Source organism: Neomonachus schauinslandi, chromosome 16 (assembly GCF_002201575.2).
Source record: "Neomonachus schauinslandi chromosome 16, ASM220157v2, whole genome shotgun sequence".
Lineage (NCBI taxonomy): Eukaryota > Metazoa > Chordata > Mammalia > Carnivora > Phocidae > Neomonachus > Neomonachus schauinslandi.
This window is the reverse complement of record NC_058418.1, coordinates 26,660,204-26,680,383: the sequence shown is the minus strand read 5'-3', so window position 1 is coordinate 26,680,383 and position 20,180 is coordinate 26,660,204.

The following is a 20,180-nucleotide window of genomic DNA, read 5'->3' as shown; positions in this document are numbered from 1 at the left end:
ACTGTAACTAAACTGTAACTAAAACAACATCAAAAAATATGAAACCAACAGCTATTTGGTAAGATCCATATATGGAAATAAATGTTGACATCTGCAGTAGAGAGCTGAAGTGGATTGTTTTAGTTTTATGCTTCTCTCTTGTTTGAAAATTTTTTTCATGTGCATGTTAAATTTTTAAAAGCTTTTGTTTATCTACTTATTTATTTAGAGAGTAGGAACAGGGGCAGAGGGAGAGGGAGAATCTTAAGCAGGCTCCATGTTCAGTGCAGAGCCCAAATTGGGGCTCCATCTCAGGACCCTGAGATCATGATCTGAGCTGAAATCAAGAGTCAGATGCTTAACTGACTGAGACACCCAGGTGCCCCAATGTTAATTTTTAAAAAAAAAAATGAAAAGAGAGATACAATTTAGAAATTAACTTGAAAAGAAATGATGAAAATGTATCTATGAGAGCTATACCAACTGAGAGTCCAGACTAACACCATTGCTTTTAGATGGACATCTACTCCTTGATGCTGTTTTAAGCTTTTCTCATCCACTCTTATCCTCAGGTGCTGAGCCCTACTGGAGAGATGTTATTTACATTCCTGTTCATTGGCATTTACCCAAATATAGTGTTAAGATGTATTTAATATAACACATCCAGGGATGTTGGCTACAGGGAAACAATATAATGTTGATATTTTTCCACATGACAACTTCCTAAGCTAGGAAGAACAGAAACATTCTTTTTTTTAAAATTTAATTTAATTTAATTATGTTATATTAGTCACCATACAATACATCATTAGTTTTTGATGAAGTGATCCACGATTCATTGTTTTCATATAACACCCAGGCACAGAAACATTCTTACTCCCATTTTGCAGGTGGAGAAATTGAGGCCCAGAGAAGTGAAGTAAGTTGCCAGTTAGTGGTAGAGCCTGGACTCAAATGCAGGTTTTCTGAATTTGAATCATGAGCTCTTTTTACATGTGAATATGGTGAAGATGTCTTGACTGTCTCTACTTTTAACCTTATAAAGCCCTGTGTATTTTCAAATAAGCCCATAATCACAGCCTTCTCTCAAGAAAGGATCTTAGTCATTTATACTTTAGTAAGAATTGGGACCTCTGGATCACATCTCCCGGGAAGATTTGTAGCTTTAGCTTGAATTCCAACCATAAAATTGTAGACTTGTAGTTCAGGACCCTGTGGTTGGAGTGTGACAGAAACCCAATTTGAATTATTTCAAGAAAAATAAAAAGATTCTAAATGAGAAGATTTTCTTTCTTTCTTTTTTAAAAAATATTTTCTTTATTTGACAGAGAGAGCACAAGAAGAGGGAGAGGGAGAAGCAGGCTCCCCACTGAGCAGGGAGCCCGATGCGGGACTTGATCCCAGGACCCTGAGATCATGACCTGAGCTGAAGGCAACTGCTTAACAGACTGAACCACCCAGGCATCCCAAAATAAGAAGATTTTCAAGTGAAGCTTGAGGATGGGAACCAGAGATGTGATGCTGGCTGGTATCTCTCTCTCTCTCTTTTTTTGTTTTGTCTCTGTGTGCATTGGGCTCCATCTTTTCCTTTTTTCCCCCCTATATGGCTGAAAACATGGTTACCATAGCTGCTTCCTGATTAACTGGGACAATAGTCTCTTCCCTGTCAGCTTCACCCAGGAAGAAATGCCAGAGAAGGGCTGATTAGCTTGGATTGGGTCGTATATTTTATGGACCAAGGAATGGGAGATTGATCCAGCTTGGGTACCAAGTCCACCCCCATGGCCAAGAGGAGTTAGAGTCTGTGACGACCAGGCCCCATCAGACCCTTGTGGTTAGCCAGGGAAGATAAGGTTTCTCGAACAAAAGGAGCTGCTTTTTCATGAAGGCTAGAAGTTGTTGCCTCCCTGTAACAAGCCTCTCTGGCATCCACGAGGTGGAGTCAGAGTGGGGGAAGAGGTGTTGTGTTGGGGAAGAAAACTCCAGTTGCTTTGAGATCAAGCCACCATTGCCCACTAAGTATAGGGCAAAGCTTGGCTCAGCTTCTCAGTCATTGGCTATAATCTTTTTCTTTAAGGGGGACTGTGATGTCAACTCTCTCTTGTGGGTCTGGCCTCTGCTGTGATCTGAGTTTACCTCTTTGCTTCCCATCACCTGGTGTGCTTCCCCAGAGAAGGGGCTGGTCTCATTCCCTTCGTTCTCATAGCAGCACAGTGACCACTACTCTCTGCAAATGCCCTCCAGAGCTAGCTCACTCTGTGTGTGTGTGTGTGTGTGTGGTGTGTCTTTTCTCTGACCAGCCTGGGATGGAGGAAAAGGGTCTAGTTAACTCATTCACATTATGGAGTGAGTAGTTGCCCTCCTCCCCTCAACAGAGATACTACACAGGTCCCAAAGTGTTCGCAGCAGTGAAAAATGATTAAGAGCCTGAAGCAGAAAACACCTCACAGAAGTTCCTGGGAGATAGAATCCCTGACTTATCCACTTTTTAAATTCCCGGCTCCAGGACAGAGCCTGGTACATAAAAGGCACCAGAAAATGGTAGCTGAACAGAACTTTGCTGTGTAGTGTAGACTCTAAAGTGATCCCTGGAGACTCCTGCCTCTCGGTATTTATGCTCTCCAACTGAGTGTGGAAGGACCTGGAGACTTGTTTCTAGCCAGTAGGATATGGCAAGGGTGATGAGATGTCACTTCTGTGATTCAGGTACTTAAGACGGTGACTTCTGTCTTGCTAGCCAACTGCATTGCCTTCTTGGCTCACATGCTTCGAGGAAGCAGGGTGCTATACTGGAGAGGTTCACATGCAAGAAATTGAGGGCAGCCTCCAGCCAGCAACTGGCAAGAACTGAGGCTGTCAGTCCAGTAGCCCCTGAGCCATTGACCCTGCCAACAGCCACCTGAGCTTCCAAGTGAATTCTTCCTCAGTGGAGCATTCGGATGAGACCTCAACCTTGCCTCACACCTTGACAGCAGGGTTCAAGGGACCCTGAAGCAGAAGACCCAGGTAAGCTGTGGTGACACTCCTAACCCACAGAAACTGTGAGATAATAAAATGTGTGTTCACTTAAACCATTACATTTTAGGGGAATTTGTTACACAGCCATAAATACAGCATATTACAAGTATTATCTCAAACAGGGAAGTTTCTGAGCCTGCTGCATATCTCAGTAAGGACTAAGGTGACAGCAAATGAACCATTGTCTGTGCAGGGTACTTGGCTGGAGTGTTGCACACACTACCTATCCTCTTTTATCCTTTTCCTGGCCTGGTGAGAGGAACACTCTTGTCTCTGCCCCACAGGTGGAGGAAACTGGGGCCTGAAGAAGTCAAGTGGCTTTTCCAAGTTCACACAGCTTGCCTGTCTGGGATCTGAATCCATGTCTGCCTACCTCCCAACCCTACATTCTGACCAGTAGGCCACACGGCTCTTCAAAAAGAGGGCCAGGAACCTCCGAAGTTTCTTCCTACATGTTTGGAATAGCATCAGATGGAAACAAATTCCACAAGAGGATTCGTATGCTCATATAAACAGGTAGGAATGGATGTTTGTGCACCCAGAGGATCAGAAGATAAGTCAAAGCAGGGAAATAGTTGTCATTTGCTGTTTATGGATTTCTGGGGTCCCAGGAGGCTAACTGAACAAAGAGAACCTGGGCAATGACAGACGACTGCTGCACGTGAGGGAAGACCGCTGTCCTGGTAGAGCTGCGGGTTTTGTGACCCCTGGGCAGGGGGTTGTTTCTGACCTGGGCTGTGAGGGGACGCCTCTTGGCAGGTGCTAGTTGTTTCCCATAAGGCGATGAGGTCTTCTCTCTCTCGTGCATCCTTACTGGCTGAAGAGGAAGACGACAGTCTCTTGGGAGAGGACGAGGCTGACTCTGTACCTTGCTCAGTCCCACCCAGCCCCTGCCTAAATCTGGGGGCCTCTGCCACTTCCCTTGTCGTCGCAGAATGGGTGCCTCCTCTTTCCAAGGTGGACTGACCTGATGTGTTTCACCAGGTCCCTAGAACACAGCCCCCAAAGCTCTGGGGATGAGTGTTAGAGCACTAACACCTGTTGACCATCTGCCGTGCATGCACCGCCGGCCGGACCCTGGCTCAGTGTCCTCCCTGCAGCCCCCAGAGGAGGATAGGTTATGTCCCTGTCACGGAGGCTGGAGCTGTGGCAATGTCAGGACCAGACGGGAACCACAACAGCCAGAGGGTGGGAGTCAGAATTGGAAGCCAGGCCTCCCAACCCCTGGACCAGAGTAACCCTACAGCTCTGGAGAGGGACAGACTGGCTCACCTTGAGCTCACAGTTGGCAGCTGTGTGACCTTGGGCACATCGCTTCACCCCTCTGAACCTCAGTTGTCAGTCTTGGAACAAGGACAAGAGAATCAGGTCTATCACTTCATAAGGTGGTTGTAAGGATGAAAGAAGATAATGTGGTCAAAATGCCAAGTGTAAGACTGGACTGCTTAATAAATGCTAGCTGCTAATATTAATTTTTAAATATTTTGCGATCCTTTAAAAACATACTTGAGGTAATGTCATTTCCCTGATCAAGTGTTTCATGGCTCCTCATCTCACTCAGAGTCAAAGCTGAATCCTTACCTTGGCTGTCAGGCCCGATCTGGCCCCCATTATCTCTCCAGCCCCGTGTCCTTCCCTCATCTCTGAGGCTGGCCACACTGTCCTCCAGCCAGCAACCGGCAAGAACTGAGGCTGTCAGTCCAGCAGTCCACTTGCTTCTGCCTCACAAGCCCGCTTCTGCTTCAGGATCTCAGCCTCTGCTCTTCCCTGTGCCTGGAGCACTCTCCTCTCAGCTCTTGGCCTGGATCCTGCCCTTGTGGCGTCCTGGTCGCCCAGGTGACTGCCTCAGAGAAGCTTCTGGACCAGTGACCCACAGCAGCACCTCCTGACTCCTCACCCCACGTGGCTCAGCTTCTCTTCATGACCCACGTGGCCATCAACGTCATGTTCCATATCCGCTACATGTCTGTGTGCATGTTAGTCAACTGTCTCCCCCTCAGGACTCCCAGCTCCCTGAGGACAGGAATGGGGCCCACATCACTCACGGTTGTATCCCGTGTACCTACCACAGAGCCGGGCTCAGCGCAGGCCCTCAAGAACTATTTGTCTGATGAATGAGTGAATAATTATGCTGTTTTATGATGATGATTCCCTCCCACTTTCTTCCCTGAGGGTCTTTTGGCTGGGGACAGGAGGTGACTGGTGGCCTCCCAGGGAGTCTGAGGAGGAGGAAGAGGAGAGAGGCAGTGAGGAAGGCTGGCCACTGGGGGGGGGTGGCATTCCCAGGAAATGGCCTCTGCTCAGCTCTCTCGGGGCCAGGCCTGTCTGCAGAGGACTTGTTGCCCAGCGAGTGTGAGGCCGTGGCAGGCCAGGCCCTTAGCAGCCCGCTTGCTCTGAGGTGTGCCAGGCTCCCACCCCAGCCGGGCCTTTGGAACTTGGTGCCCCTATGGAGAGGGAGCTCTGGGACACAGCTGATGTCCTGGACGCCTGACCCTGGAGTAGAGTGTGGCCTCTCTTGGTTAGGCAGCTCTGGGACATCCAGAGGAGACTCTTCACAGGCCTGACAGAAGAAAGCGGCTTACTGGGAACCGACGCCATGATCCTGTCAGGCTGAAAGCCCCGAGTATCAGGGGCCTCTGGACCCCCCCCAACGGCTGTGTTCCTCAAAGCCCCCTCATGCCGCTGTAGGCCAGGCGAGGAACTCCCAGGGCCAGTTGTCCACGTGCTCCTTACTTCTCTCGTCTTCCTTTGTGTGGATCTCAGCCTTCTCTGGGGAATGGGCAGAACCAGCCCTGGGCGCCTGCGTGGTTGGCATGAGGATCAGGGCCAGTGAGGGGTGAAAAGGCTTCTGGCACAATGAAGGCCTTCCTGAGTGTGGAAGACCAGAAAGGGGGTGGGGGGGCGGGAGGAGCTGTTTCTCTTGGATACTCTGGGGGGCGCCCTGCCCTCCGTCCTGGGGGGAAGGGGAGAGAGGAGGCATTTCCCCAAGCCCAGGCCCCCACAGCTGCAGCAGGTGGCCCAGCTGGGCTGTACGGGCAGGCGGCCGGGCTGGCACCAGCCCATTAATGGGTGCGGAGGGCCCCGAGGGGGCGAGGCTGGCTCACTGGGCAGCTCTTTGGGGGTGCAGTGGCCTGAGGTGATTCCCTGTGACAGGCTGTCAACAGGGCAGCTCGCAGGGCTGCTCACGATCACAGGTGCTGCTTCCCCAGCTGTCTGCCTCTGAGTGAACAAAAGGCAGGCCGCGGATGGCAGCCGTTCACGTGGGGAGCTTGTGCTCCCCTCCCCTCGTGGCCTCGGAGCTGGTTGCGGGAGGGCAGTGAGTCCAAGCGATGGTGCCCATTGCTGACAACCGCGAAAGTTATTTGGACTCAGATTCTGCCAGGACGGGGAGAAACTTTTTTTTTTTTTTTAAAGATTTTGTTTATTTGACAGAGACACAGCGAGAGAGGGAACACAAGCAGGGGGAGTGGGAGAGGGAGAAGCAGGCTCCCCGCCGAGAGGGAGCCCGATGCGGGGCTCGATCCCAGGACCCTGGGATAGTGACCTGAGCTGAAGGCAGACGCTTAACGAATGAGCCACCCAGGCGCCCCTTGGACGGGGAGAAACTTGGAACCCCTGATCAAATGGGAAAGACACAGCACGAACACCTTCCTCCCTCCCTGCCCCCCTGCCTCTCTTCATCCTATTTTCTTGACTGCCTACCATGGTGCCAAGGGCTGGAACACAGTGAAGGCAAAATAGACCTGGTCCTGTCCGCATGAAATTCACAGTCACGCACTTAACGGGTGATTGCACACACACACATGTAGTTGACCCTTAAGCAACTTGGGTTTGAGTCCACAGATCCACTATGTGCAGTTTTTTTCCATACAGGGTAGTACTGTAAAAGTATTTTCTCTTCACTATGATTTTCTCAGTAACGTTCCTTCTTCTAACTTACTTTGTTCTGATGCACACATATAAATACACCTATAAATATGTGCTAATCAGTGGTTTATGTTATTGCTAAGGCTTCTCATCAGTGGCAGGCCATTAGTAGTTATGTTTTGGGGGGACCCAAAAGTTGTACGCAGGTTTTTGACTGCATGGGGAGTCAGCACCCCTAATTCCAGAGTGGTTCAAGAATCAGCTGTATTTAACCATGGTTGTACTAAGTGTTAGGAAGGAACACAACAGAGTGGTGATGCGTTATGCTGTTATGATAAGACTCTGACACAGCCTAGGGGTTCAGGGCTCCCCACTGAGGAAGCCACCCGGGGATGCATCTTAGGTTGGGTGCCTAGAAGCTGGTGGGGCAATCTGTTGATGGGAGTCTGTTTGGGGCAATAGGAAACAGCAGGAAGGGAGTGTGAGTCGCAGGGTAGGGCAGGGCAGAAGCCAAGGGAGGCTGGGGCCTCTGCCTAGCTCAATCACACGGAGGTGCAGGGAGGTGGGTGTGGGGCGGGAAGGGCTCCGCAGAACAGTTCACTGGAGGAGAAGGGCCGGGCTTTGGTAGCCGGGGTCAGGTGGAGAGGTCAGCGCAGTGGTTTTCCTGACCCCCACAGAGCCACTCTAGTCTATGCAGGGCAATCCTCTGAAGAAGATGGTGGCGGTGGGCCCTCAGCAGGCAACATTGACACCTGCAGGAGGTGGCATGTCCCGGGGACAGGTGAGCTGGGCGGGGCATCAGCAGCATCCACTAGCTGGGCGGAGGGATCAGCATATGCAAAGGCAGGAAAACATTTGGTGCATTCAAGGAAGGGAGAAGGCCAGTTCTGGAGCAAGAAAATCGAGGGGACACTGGGGGCAGTGACCAGAGATAAGGCTGGGCTGGGCAGAACCTCAGGAGGCATGGCAGAGGTGTTTGATTTTATTCCGGGGTGCCACAGAAGGCAGTGGATGTGGGCACATGAGCAGGTTTGCATTTTGTCAAGAGTGCTTTGGCTTCTGAATAGAGAAGGAATTGTGGGTTTAGGAGACAGGGCAGGGAGAGCAGCTAGGAGTTGACGTTGGACTTCACAGTGGGGGTGAGGGTGGTGGCGGCTTGGATTGTGTGCAGGCAAGGGGCTGGTGCGGAGGGATAATTTGAGAGTCACTTAGGAGGAAGAATCTAAAGATGCCTGTGAATGAGCAGGAAGCTGGTGCCTGTGTCTGGGGCCCAGAGGAGAGGCTAGGTCTGTCTGAAAAGAGATTTTTGGTCTAGAGATGTCTTTGGAACCCCAGGAGTGAATCAGACCACCCAGAAGGAGAGAACAGAATGACCAGAAGAGATAGAGCCTTGAGGACTTTGAATATCAAGGTCATTGGAGGATGAGGAAGCAGGAAAGGAGATAGAAGAGCAGCCCGGGGGCGCCTGGGTGGCTCAGTTGGTTAAGCGACTGCCTTCGGCTCAGGTCATGATCCTGGAGTCCCTGGATCGAGTCCCGCATCAGGCTCCCTGCTTGGCAGGGAGTCTGCTTCTCCCTCTGACCCTCCCTCCTCTCATGTGCTCTCTCTCATTCTCTCTCTCACAAATAAATAAATAAAATCTGAAAGAAAGAAAGAAAGAAAGAAAGAAAAGAAAGAAAGAAAGAAGAAAGAAAGAAAAGAAAGAAAGAAAGAAAAGAAAGAAAGAAAGAAAGAAAAGAAAAGAAAAGAAAAGAAAGAAAGAAAGAAAGAAAAAGAAAAGCGGCCCGGGGCAGGAGAAAGGCCCCGCCGGGAGGATGCCAGCGTCAGAGCCGGCAGAGGGCATGTGCAGGAGGGAGGGGCGCCAGGCTGCAGGGAGTCTGCAAGCTCTGCAGGGATCCGTTCAGGGCTGGAAAGGGTGGCTCAAACAAGTAGAATCATGCAGGCAAGAACACTGAGGTGGGGATGCTGGGGGAGACAGCAGCTCAGAAATGGTCGTGCAGGCTTGGGACACGGTCCACTATCACTCCTGGAAACCCTGCTCTGGGAACAGAGAGTCTCTGTGTGCTGTGGCTGTGGGTTGGCTCTGTGCCACCCAGATCTCTAAGTTTCTGGCGCTGCAAAAACCAGCTGTGGGACCTGGGACACCCGTTCTGCTTGCTATTCGCGGCCGCAGAAAGAGGACTAGGCTGCTTCCTTTTAAACTTGGTTGGTTCTGGGGAACCACTTCTGATGTTCTGTCGGTATCTGATCAAGTTTTATTTTAAATGTGTGTGTATATTTGAGGTTTTTCTTGATTTAGCTATTTAATTTTAAGCTTATTTATTTCTTAATTTGTATTCATATGTTATAGATAAAGTTGAAAATACAGGTGGGCATAAGGAAGACATTTTAAATTGCTTATAATCCCACCACTTTCTGTAACGTTTTGGAATATGTCATTCCAGATATTTTCCAACCTGTTTTTCAAATTAGAGTTTGGTAGTGATTCTCGTCTCCTTGCCTCGGGAGATATATTCACGATGCTCCATTATTGCATATTCTAGAGCCTCGCTACTCAAAGTGTGGTCCATGGACTAGCTGCATGGCGGTACCCTGGAGCTTGGGAGAAATGCAGAATCTCTGGCTCCATCTTAGAACTATGGAATCAGAACCTACATTTTTAACATGATCCGTGGTGATTCATATATATGTATTGAACTTTGAAAAACACTGTTGGAGGGGCGCCTGGGTGGCTCAGTTGGTTAAGCGACTGCCTTCGGCTCAGGTCATGATCCCGGAGTCCCGGGATCGAGTCCCACATCAGGCTTCCTGCTCAGCAGGGAGTCTGCTTCTCCCTCTGACTCTCCTCCCTCTCATGCTCTCTGTCTCACATTCTCTCTCTCGCAAATAAATAAAATCTTAAAAAAAAAAACACACAAGAAAACCACTGTTGGAGAACATTGGTTTATACCTAGGCTTTATTTTCTTGGACAAGAAACAGGAAGCCTCTAGGTTAGAACAATTAGACACCAAAGGAGAGCTTTGACAAAGTCAGATATACACCTGTTGTCAGTGTTTTGACTCAAAAGCTCAATGGGGGGGGGCACCCGGGTGGCTCAGTCAGTTGAGCCTCTGACTTTTGTTTTCGGCTCAGGTCGTGATCTCAGGGTCATGAGATGGAGCCCTACATCAGGTTCGGCACTCAGCAGGAAGTCTGCTTGGGATCTCTCTCCCTCTCCCTCTGCCCCACCCCCTGCTCACATTCTCTCTAAATAAATAAATAAATAAATAAAATCTAAAAAATAAAGGCAGTTCAGTAGGGTGAAAAGATCTGCAGATTCGAGGGACTTTTTCACTTGTCCCAATTATTAAAAGTTTTTAACTATAAAAAAAACTGTGATGAAATCCCCCATATGCAATTATATATTATATATATTTTATATAACCATTTTTTAGAAGATAATTTTTAAGAGAAGTTTTAGTAGGTTCACAGAAAATGAGGGTAAGGTACAGAGATTTCCCGTATACACTATGCCCTGACACATACATAGTCTTCTCCATTATTAATATCCCCCACCGAAGTGTGCATCTGTTACAACTGATGAACCTACATTGACACATCATAATTACCCAAAGTTTGTAGTTGACATTAGGGTTCACTCTGGGTACTCTATATTCTGTGGGTTTAGATAAGTATAATAACATGTGCCCATTATTATATTATCATACGGAATATTTTTACTGCCCTAAAGACTTCTGTGCTCCATCTATTCTGCTCTCCCTAACCACCCCCCTGACCCCTGGCAACCACTGGTCTTTTTACTGTCTCCATAGTTTTGCCTTTTCCAAGATGTCATACGGTTGGAGTCATATAGCATGTAGCCTTTCCAGATTGGCTTCTTTCACTTAGTAACATGCATTTAAGATGCCTTCACATCTTTTCATGGCCTGCTAACTAATTTCTTTTTAGCACTGAATAATACTCCATTGTCTGGATCACCACAGTATATTTATCCATTTCCCTCCTGAAGAACATCTTGGTTGCTTCCAAGCTTGCATAAACATGTGTAAAGTTAGTGTAAACATCCGTGTACAAGTTTTTGTGTGGATGTAAGTTTTCAACTCCTTTGGATAAATACCAAGAAGCCCGATCGCTAGATTGGATGGCAAGAGTATGTTTGTTTGTTTGTTTGTTTGTTTATTTAAAAAATATTTTATTTATTCATTTGAGACACAGAGATCCAGAGAGAGAGAGAGAGCATGAGCAGGGGGAGAGGCAGAGGGAGAGGGAGAAGCAGGCTCCCTGCTGAGTCAGGAGCCCGGTGTGGGGCTCAATCCCAGGACCCTGGGACCATGACCTGAGCCGAAGGCAGATGCTTAACCATCTGAGCCACTCAGATGCCCCAAGAGTATGTTTAATTTTGTAAGAAGCTGCCAAACCATCTTCAAAGTAGCCATACTATTTTGCATTCCTACCAGTGATGAATGAGAGTTCCTGTTACTCCACATCCTCACCAGCATTTGGTGGTGTCGTGTCCCTCTTTTTGACCATTCAAACAGGTGTGTAGTGGTACTTGACTATTGTTTTAGTTTGCATTTCCCTGACGACATATGATATGGAGCCTCTTTTCATATGTTTATTTGCCATCCATATGTCTTCTTTGGTGAGGTGTCTGCTAAGGTCTTTGGTCCATTTCTAAATCCGCTTGTTTGTTTTCTTATTGTTGAATTTTAAGAGTTTTTTGGTATATTTTGAATAACAGTCCTTTATCAGATAGGTCTTTAGCAAATATTCTCCCAGTTGGTAGCTCATCTTCTCATTCTCTTTACTGTGATTCACAGATCAGAAGTTTTTAATTTTAATGAGGTCCAGCTTTTCAATTATTTCTCTCATGAATTTATATGCCTTTTGTATTGTATCTAAAAAGTCATTGCCATACCCAAGGGCATCTAGATTTTTTTCCCCATGTTATCTTCCAAGAGTTTTATACTTTTGCATTTTACATTTATGTCTGTGAGTTAATTTTTGAGAAGGGTGTAAGATCTGTATTCTGATTCATTTTTTTTTACATGTAGATGTTCAGTTGTTCCAACACCACTTGTTGAAAATATTATATTTTTTCCATTATATTTATTTTATTCCTTTGTCAAAGATCTGTTAACTATATTTATGTCGATCTATTTCTGGGCTGTCTATTCTGCTCCATTGACCTATTTGTCTATTTTTTTTTTTGCCAGTACCACACTGTCTTAATTACTCTAGTTTTATAGTAAGTTTTGAAGTTGAGTAGTGTCAGTCCTCCAAATTTTTTCTCCTCCAGTATAGTTTTGGCTATTCTGGGTCTTTTGCTTCTCCATATAAGCTTTAGAATCAGTTTGTCTATATCCGCAAAATAACTTTCTGGGATTTTGATTTGGATTGCATTGAATCTGTAGCTCAAACTGGGAAGAACTGACATCATGACAATATTGGTTCCTATCAGTGACCATGGAACATCTCTGCTTATTTAGTTCTTTGAGTCCTTTCATCAGAGTTTTGTAGTTTTCCTCATGTAGATCTTGTACATATTTTGTTAGATTTATACCTAAGCATTTTATTTTTTGGGATGCTAATATAAATGGTATTGTGCTTTTAATTTCAAATTCCACTTGTTCATTGATGGTTTATAGGAAAATAATTGGCTTTTGTATATTAACCTTGTATACTGTAACCTTGCTATAATCACTTATTATTCTAGTTTTTTTTTTTGGAGGGGTTGTTGTTGATTCTTTCAGATTTTCTACATAGATGATCATGTAATTTGCGAACAAAGACAATTTCTTTCTTCCCAATCTGTATTTTTTTTAAAGATTTTATTTATTTATTTGACAGAAAGAGAGAGAGAGAGCACAAGCAGGGGGAGTGGCAGGCAGAGGGAGAAGGAGAAGCAGACTCCCCACTGAGTGGGGAGCCCCATGTGGGACTTAATCCCAGGACCCTGGAATCATGACCTGAGCTGAAGGCAAACACTTAACGACTGAGCCACCCAGGTGCCCCCAATCTGTATTTTCTTTTCTTGTCTTACTGCATTGGTAGAACTTCCAGCATGATGTTGAAAAGGAGTGATGTGAAGGGACATCCTTGCCTTGTACCTGGTCTTAGAGGGAATGCTTTGAGTTTCTCACCACTAAGAATGCTGTTAGCTAGATGTAGGTTTTTTGGTACGTACTCTTTATCAAGATGAAGAAGTTTTCCTCTATTCCTACTTTCCTGAGAGGTTTTTTTTTTTTTTTTTTTTTTATCATGAATGGATGTTGAATTTTGTCAAGTGCTTTTCTGCTTCTACTGATACGGTCATGTTATTTTTGCTCTTTAGCCCACTGATGCAATGAACTACATTAAGTGATTTTTAATTTTTTAATTATTTATTTATTTGACCGAGAAAGGGAGAGAGAGAGAGAGAGGGAGAGCACAAGCAGGGGGAGTGGCAGGCAGAGGGAGAGGGAGAAGCAGGCTCCTCTCGGAGCAGGGGGCCTGATGCGGGGCTCAATCCCAGGACCCTGAGATCATGACCTGAGCTGAAGGCAGCTGCTTAACCAACTGAGCCACCCAGGCACCCCGTGATTTTTGATTGTTAAACTAGCCTTGTAACCTTGGATAAATTCTACCAAATTATAGAGTATAATTCTTTTATACATAATTGTATTTGATTTGCTAATATTTTGTTGAGGATTTTTCTATCTATGTTTATGAGAAATATTAGTCTGTAATTTTCTTTTCTTGTAATGTCTTTGGTTTTGGTATTAAAGTAATGCTGGCCCCATAGAATGAGTTAAGAAGTAGACCCTTTGCTTCTGTCCTCTGAAAGAGATTATAGAGAATTCATATAATTTTTTTCTTAAATGTTTGGTAGGTTTCACCAGTGAACCCATCTGGGACTGGTACTTTCTCTTTTGGAAGGTTATTATTTATTTATTTGTTTTCTTTAATAGAAAAGGGCCTCTTCAGATTGTCTATTTCTTCTTGTTTGCTTTTGGCAAATTGTGTCTTTCAAGGAATTTGTCCATTTCATCTAGGTATCAAATTGGTGGGGTTACAGTGGTTCACAGTATTCCTTTATTGCCCTTTTAATGTCCATAGGATCTTTGTAGTGATGTCCTCTTTTTCATTTTTGATATTAGTAATTTCTGTCCTTGCTCTTTTTTCCTTAGCTTAGCTAGAGGTTTGTTGATTTTATTGATCTTTTTCAACGAACTAACTTTTGTTTTCATTGATTTTCTTTATTGATTTCCTATATAACCAATTTTTATACCTGGAAACAAATACATCAAAATTTGGGTCTTCATTGATTTTAAAAAGTAAATGTTAAACTTTTAACTGAAAAGATAAAACGTATTTGCACTAACAAGATACTGCGTTTGTTTCTTTTATACAGGAGTTCTGCTTATGACTTCTTTTGAAATGAGAAGTTGCTAAAGATCTTTGAAAACCACTCAATGATATGATCTCCAGGGGCCCTTCCATGGCTCTGTGATTCAGTTAGATAAAATACTGTTGTGATCAGATGTTTTTTAAAATATCTTTCTCTTAGTAAACCATATAAAGTCATACAGATTAGTCAAGTTTGGGTGTGCAGTTAGATAAAGTCATCTGGAATACAATACAGGGTAAGAGCACAGCACTAGAATTCAGGATGCCTGGTTCTCACTCTTGTATTGTTCAGCCTCCATGTGATAGTCAGAATACTTTTGTTTGGTAGTATCTGAAAGCCACCTCTGATGAGACTGAGCTTCATGTAATGCTACATCCAGGAGTTCAAATGATGTCATGAGATTCAGGCTTTCTCTATCTTTTGGCTCTGCTTCCTCTGCACTTGTCCTATTTTGAGACATGCTCCAATGGCCTCCAATAGCTCCAGGCTGACATCCTCATAGATCTATTTCAGAGAAAAGAGAATGGTTCTTTCCCCGGTGTTCTAGCAAAAAGTCATGGGGTTATTTGATCAAGCCAATTTAGATCTCATGCCCACTCTGAACCAATCACCATGAAAGCGTGGGGTGGGGGTGGGGTTGGCTATGATAGTGGTAGAATTCAATGACAAGCCAATTCTTATCTAGCCCTGGAGCTTGAGTAGAGGGCTGGTGCCACCTAAACCATGTGGCCTAAGTTGAGGTCCCCAAGAAACGGTAAGATGCTGTTACCACAGGATTGGAGAATGAATGCTGGGTAGGCAAAGCAATTCAGTAGAAACAAAAACAGTTTCTAAACTCAGCTCTCTACCTGCCTTGAGGGGACTTCAGTTATGAGGGCCAATAAGAGAAGGATGTGTACAACAAGGGGGGACTAGTAACCGTTGTGAGATGGATGGAGCCCAGAGGCACACTGCTGTGTAAACTTGGCCGGCAGGCAATACCTGGTTGAATAAAAACACGGTATTTAACAAACAGAACAGGCTTCACAAAACGTGAACTCTTGCCCCTTATGAGACTGGTCACCAATAAAGAGCTGGCAGAGAGACTCTTTCTGACTAATCACATTCTGGTTGGCCTGGTTGACTCTTGCCCTGCTCATCCAAGAGGCAAATGTGCCCATTTGCTTGGGGAAATACCACCAGAGAAGCTCTTTCTGCTTCTTTCTCTGCTGTGATCTTGTCTTTCAGAGGCCAGTAGGGATCAGACTTGGAACTGCTGACATTGTTAGCCCCAGGGGAAAATTTGTGAGGCTCAGCCAGATCTATTTATGTCAAATTTTACAATGTCATTGAGTTATTCACACTTGGAAACTGCTGATACTTAATTGTAATTGTTTAACGCTACATGTAGGTGATTTGGAAGGCGCTGATTGATGAATGGCCAACTCTTTCTGGTTCCTGAGGCAGAAAAGGGAAAAACAAAAGTTTCCCTTTTTTTTCAGGAGGGAAAAGCTTGGAGTGGTGGATGCAGCCTTCTCCTTCATCCCTGCCTGTTCAGCTTTCGCTTGGGGTAAAGTCCCCTCCTCAAAGCCTTTCTAGATGCCCCCATTAGGAGGAAATAGCCACTCATCTGTGTGCCCTTGACATTGACTTACCAAGATCCGCCATGTCTTCCAGCTTCCACTCTGCCCCACCCTCAATCCACTCTCCCCACGACAACCAGAGGGACTTTTACGAACATAGATGAGTTTAGACTGTTCTCTTGCCCTGTTCACAACCCTTCGGTGGTGTCCCTTCACACTCAGATAAAACCTGAGCTTTTGTCCTGGCCCCAGGCCCTCCTCTCTGACTCATCTTGCACCATGATTCACTTTGACTCATTACACTCCAGAAATAATTTTCCTAACTTTAGTCCTTTGAACATGCCATACTCTTTTATCATGCAGGACCTCCATACAGGCTCTTTGTTCCCTTACTCTGGAATGCTCTTCCCACACTCTTCATATGGTTGGCTCCTTTTCATCTTTTACCACCTCAGAAAGGTAACTCCCTAAACCCTGCTTAAATGAGTCTCCTTTTAGTTTCTTTCATAGCACTTTATACTTTTCCTTTTTCCTTTAAACATCACACTTACAATGACATATTTGTTTATCATCAATCTCCCCATTAGACTGAGAGCTTCATGAAGGCAAGAGCTGTGTCTATTTTTCTTTGTGTTCACTGCTAAATCTGCACCTGGCACTTAGCATGTACATACACATTTTTTATTAGAGGGTTGAAGTTCTCGCTTATGGTAGGCAAGACTTACTTCTGTGTTCTTCTTTCTGGCCAAGACTGATTTCTTCTCCCAAGAGGGGACTAGGGGTAAGGGGTTGTGTTACTCTTACCTCTGGCTCCCTCAAAGAACTTAGCATGGTGTTTAGCCCACAATAGGGGCTCAGTGGGGGTTGCTGAATGAATTCACATTACATGTACTCTTCCTCTCTCTCCTAACTGAACGGTCAGCCATTCCTGGAAGACCTGCAGTACAAGACTTCAGAGTTGCCAAGCTATGGCATATCTAAAACTCTCTTCTGCTGCTGTGTTGTGGTCCCTGAGTTTCTACCACAACAGAGCCAGGACAGGCTCTAAGAATTATCTTCCAAGATGCAGCATATCTGGACAGCCCTTGAGTCCATGCTCTCACTTCCAGAGATATTCATTAAGCAAATAGTGATTGTGTTAGGTCTGTGGGGGTCTCAGACGAGAACAAGAGCCCCTGACCTCAGGAGGCTCAGAGTTTAGTAGAACAGTTGCGTAAGTTGGCCCTTTCTAGCCCTATGGCCTTGGGCCCATTACTTCTCCAAAGCTTCGGTTTCCTCATCTATAAAATGGGATAAAAAATGTACCAATATCATTGCTGATATGAATTATCATATTGATGATATGATTGATATTATGATTGATATTATGATATGATTGATATTATGATTGAATCATCATACTGATGATATAAGTTGATGCATGGAAAGTGCTGAGGACAGGGTAGGGCTCAATAAGGCTTGGCTGTAAGGATAGCAGTAGGTATCTGCTATCCTCAGGTTGGGACAGGCAGGAGTCACCTACCTGCAGCCCTCTGACCACCTCCTGTTTACCATCATCTCTATGCAAGGCTGCCCTCTGGTGGTAATTATGCAGAATGACCACCCGGCCTGGGCTCCTGCCTGTTCTACCTCGGTCCCGCCAGCCATCCCAGTTTTGGCCTTTTGCTTGTCGGGTCCGTGTTATTTCCCAGACCTACCCTTTTGCTAGGTTCTCACGGCTGCCCTTCCTGGTCAACAGGGTTCTCAGGTTGCCTAGAGCTAAGAGACAAGTCAGGACAGAGGCAGGGCGAAGCCTCGGTATTCAGTGGTTGTTCAAGCCCATCTGGCACCAACTTCCCTCTTTTTTAGAGAACAGCACCCTTAGTTCCCTCCGGAGAGCCTCCTCCCCAGACCCAAGCCTGCCAATGAGGGTATCACATCTGCCAGGACCAGTGAGTGGTTCAGGAGTGGGCACGTGACCTAAACCGGCCAATGGAAGTATCACAGCTGCCCAGGCCAGTGATTGGCTCAGGGGTAGACATGTGACTGGGGCCTGGCCAATGAGAATATCACAGCCCCTGATGTAGTGATTGGTGCAGGGGTGGACACGTGGCTGAGGCTTGACTTGGGTGGGATGTTTTGGTGAAAAGGTTTCTCCTGGGGATGATAAGCTGGTAGTATGTCAGCCTAGAGCTTTGGGCCTGAGAATAAAGGCAAGGTGGAAAAAAACAGAACCTAGAGGAAGTATCCTGGTGACAGTACTGGAGTTCCTGGATGATCAGCGTCTTAACACTTTTCAATCCAGTGGGAAAATAAATTCCCTCTTTGAGTTTGGCTACTTTGAACTGGATTTCTGTTAGTTGCACCTCAGAGTACACACCACATACCACACCCACGCCCCCACACACTTCACTCAGTACTTATTGAGCACTGCCTCTGCTCTGGGAACTGAGCACTTGGTGGAACTGAGCATACAGAGGTGACTTGGACTCATAAAGCCAACCCTGCTTCTCAGCCAGTGGCCATTTTGGCCTTTATTGAGGAAATGGCCACATAAGTCACTGTACAATAATTCTAGTTTAAGATGTTCTAAGGGGCCAGGGCCTTGTTCCTCAGAAATAGAATCTTTGGCAGGGACCCAGGTTTGACAAGTGCTCACCACAGCAAGACCCTTGAAGGGGGGCAGTAGTGAGTGGGAAATTGTACCGTGTGCCCGTGGTCACAAAGGAAGACTGCCTTACCTGGAAGGGAAGAGAGTTCCTGGGACTGGAAATATCTCAAGCTTGGGCATGTGTGTGGGTGGGAGCAGAGGGAAGGTGCTGGTTGGGCTCCCTGTCAGTTTTGAGGAGGAAGGAGGGAGAGATGGGGGTCTCCATTTGTAAAAAGAAGAATCAGGAGTCAAAGAAGCTTGCCAGGAGGCTTGGTAGTGTCATGGCTCTGCCACCAGAAAGACCTGGGGTTGACTTCCACTTTGACCAGTTAGTAGCTTAGTGACCTTGGGCAAGTCACTTGACCTCTTTGAGTACAGTTTCATGGAATGGAAAACAACAGTGATATTACCCTCAACGGTTTGTAGTGAACAGTGGGATGATGTCTATGAAAAACCCTTTATAAACTAAACTATAAAAATATAACCATAATGCATCAATTCTAAGGTGGGCTTTTTTTTTTTTTTTAACATTTCCCATTTCTGAAATTGGGATGAATTGCAATCTATGGTACAACATAATTTAGTTGGTGGCTTTTAGTTTTTCTTGGTGGTTCATAAAATAAATGTGTGTTGCAATCAGTGGTATCTCGTGAACAGATTTGATGGAATCATAGTTGAAATAGTAATCAATGTCATTGCCTCCCACAGCTACCTTTGCCCGTGAACTCTCAGAGAATGGGAGCGACACCTTTTCACGTGTGCCTCCTTTCAGCCTGGCACAATGTCTGGCAAAGTCAGTGCTCCATCAACGATGTATACTCTGATAAGGGCAAGTGGCCAGCTAAAAGGTTTGGCTGGAAGGACTTTGGACAAGCCAAAGGCGACCATCTCCCCTTCCAATTCATTTGGCAGCGTGGTGGGCATGAGGAGTGGTCACTGGTGTGTTTTTTCTTGGTGCCCAGCATCTGTTCACCTTATTTCTGAGAGATGCTGCAGTTCACTGTCATTCATTTAGATGGGGTACAGAGGGAACGCCGCCTTCCCATCCCCTTATGCCACCACCCCACCGTCTCCGCACTTCAGACTAACTCGGTTAGCATTGGACATGCCTCTGGTCTCAGTAATAGGTCCAGGGACAAACATGATCCAGTCAGAACCTTGGAGATACCATGAGATCTTTGCTGGTGTAGCGGCTCCTGTCTGTGCCCCTTGGCATTTGCCATTTCCATGAACACTGGCTGAGATTCCAAATGCCAGTCCCGGACTCTGCCTGAGGGCTCTCTCGGGCTGCTGGAGTCCTCTGTGTTCACGCATGCAGCAGGCCAGAGGGTCAGGGGGTCGGCGCCACCAAGGAGCCAGGGCTGGGACCAAGTGAGGCAAGTGAAGTGCCTACGGTGCAAGATGTGAGGAGTCCTAGACCCTATCCTGGAGCAGCCCTCAACCAGCGCTGATGGAGGCTGGTGGATAAATGTCCTGATTCTCTTTGGGGTGCATGCCTGACCCTGTCTCTCACAGCTCCCTGGTGAGATCAGAGATAACTGGCTCCATAACACAGCCTTTATTGGCTTCATTCCCTTCCCTGGTTCACATCCCCCATTCCCTACCAGTGTTTCTTGTGATCACGTCCCAGTAAACCACTCGTCCTCAAATCTTTGTCTCAGTGTTTGCTTCAGGTGGGAGCCCAAACCAAGACACGAGGACTCCTCCTGTTGGCTATGGTTAAGGGAAGATGCA